Raw genomic sequence first — 2,344 nt, forward strand, 5'->3', positions numbered from 1 at the left:
AATCAAATCGATTCAGGCTCTTGTGAATCGAATCGTTTCTAGAAATTATAACGGATACCCAGCCCTACTAGCAGCCACTGACGGATGTCAACTTTTAGAGGAAAAATCATAACATTTATTCTATAAAATTTTACATTTTTCTTAAAACCTCGGCGGCCATCGAGTGGCGTGTAAAAATGCGACTGCCGCCTCCTGATTAGAAATTCCGCCTGCTGAATTTGCTAAAAAAAAAACTTGCATTTAAGTCGCCGTGTGGTGGCAATTTGTAAGCTAGCAAGAGAGCGGTTAAACAGATGGGTAACGGGAAGGGGGAACAGGGTTGCCCCGCGCAAAAGTTGAATTTCAACTGAACTACTGCCGTCCTGCAGAAACTCCTAGAGAACTATAGTTTTTTTTTTTTTTTGGCATAATCCTAATTATTATTATTATTATTATTATTATTATTATTATTTTATTTTTATTTTTTTTTTGCCACTTGAGTTTAAATGAAGGCGTTCAGTTTACATATTTAAAGTGCTTTTACCTAAATCAACAAATATTTTTCCTTGCACGAGGACATGTGAGGAATTGTGGGTAACTTCTTTTCCTATAGACGTATCAACTGTTTTTCTAACTGCTAAATATTTCTTTAAAAAAAGATGTTTTGACTAGAGACTAAATGTAGAGAACTAAATTACATTAAATAATAGACAATATTTGTACAAAACCCTGTAAATAAATTGATGTTTTAGTGTGAGTCTATTTATCAAACAAAAAAAACTTATATATTTTTCCCCCGATAATTTTGCAGCAACATTACATGGAAAGCAACATTCCCTGTGTGCTNTGAGCTAAATGTCTTTTATGTTCTCCATCATCAGAAAACTACAAGGAGAACATGCTGAAAAACACCAAAAACAGTTTTCGGGGAGTAACTTTGGAGGAGCAGTTTGAGATGTTTCTGGGTTTTCCTGGGACTCCTCTTTAGAACTGGTCGTGGTTGTGGGGTACGGTGGAGCAGATGCTCTAATTGTGAGGCCTGTGGAGACCAAGGCCGTGATCAGCACCAACATCAAGTCACAGGTCTCAGACCGGACGCCGTCTCACCCTCATCATTCGGGATTCAGGGGTTCTGGAGGAGTCCACTCCTCCTGCTGCGGCTCAGGTCATAATTGGTGGCAGGTTGGTTGGAGTGTGACAGAACTTGGATGTGCAGAAAGAGTGGTGACGGACGGTTGGGCAGTGTAGGATGTTTGGTGCAGCGGCAGACGCATCTGAAAGGTGCTGAGACGAGAAAATCTTTGATGTCAGTCTGTCACGCTGATGTTCCCTGGTGTCATCTCCTGCGAGGCAGAAGGCAGTGTTTGCAGCGTGCCCATTCACATAGGAGCAAACAGCTCCACCACATGACTTCTGGGGGGGCTCTGTCTCCTCGAGGGGGCAGGCAGAGGAAGGCAGAGCAGGGCGGTTGCATAACTGCAGCATCAGTTGGCTGAAAGAGGAATTTCTGGGGAAGGGAATTGCAGCGGCCTGTCGTCACACAGCAGCAGAAACAACTTCTGAAGCTACAGGCATGAACTCGCCTGGAAAAAGAAAACATCGTCCAAGCATTTCCTGATTTACTGCCAGCTCTTTGCTGTCAGTAAAACTCTAGTTATTTACATGTGTGTTTCTGTCACAGCCATATTTAAATAGTGACTTCACCTGAGACTTGTTGTAGGCTACCGTCACATGGTAACAGAGGCAGCAGGAGCTCTAGGGCGGGGGGCTCATCTTCAGCAGTAATTCATGAATTCTCATCTATCTCAATGAACTGGAATGAATCAGTTTCATTATCAATGAACAGTAATGTAGAGCAAACATCTCAATAACAGTCAAATCAGACAATCTCAAATATCTAGGTTTCTATCCATCCATCCATCCATCTTCTTAACCGCCTCTTCCCTTTCGGGGTCGCGGGGTGCCGGAGCCTATCCCGGCTACTGAAGGGCGAAGGCGGGGTACGCCCTGGACAGGTCTCCAGTCTGTCGCAGGGCCTCAATCACACACACATCCACTCTCACATTCACACCTAGGGACAATTTAGAGTCACCAATTAACCTATGAAGCATGTTTTTGGACGGTGGGAGGAAGCCGGAGTCCCCGGTGAAAACCCACGCATGCACGGGGAGAACATGCAAACTCCACGAAAGATCCCAAATCCCCCAGCAGGAATTCGAACCGGGGCCTTCTTGCTGTGAGGCGAGAGCGCTAACCACTGCACCACCGTGCAGCCCTTTAGGTTTCTATTTCCCCCCAAACTATCAGAACTGCTGCAAATGTGGAGCTCTTATCTGTTTGTTCAGCTGCTGGATCGGTAAAAAAG

At 44.5% G+C, this 2,344-nt stretch overlaps 1 long non-coding RNA gene across 1 annotated transcript; it reads left to right on the plus strand.

Annotated features, from left to right (window-relative positions):
• The first annotated feature begins 1,745 nt into the window (after nucleotides 1-1,745).
• On the plus strand, nucleotides 1,746-2,336 carry LOC118598549. Its single transcript, XR_004947606.1, has 2 exons — nucleotides 1,746-1,880; nucleotides 2,261-2,336. It is a non-coding gene; the product is annotated as an uncharacterized LOC118598549 (long non-coding RNA).
• The last annotated feature ends 8 nt before the right edge of the window (nucleotides 2,337-2,344 follow it).

This window comes from Oryzias melastigma, unplaced genomic scaffold (assembly GCF_002922805.2).
Source record: "Oryzias melastigma strain HK-1 unplaced genomic scaffold, ASM292280v2 sc02475, whole genome shotgun sequence".
Taxonomy (NCBI): Eukaryota; Metazoa; Chordata; class Actinopteri; order Beloniformes; family Adrianichthyidae; genus Oryzias; species Oryzias melastigma.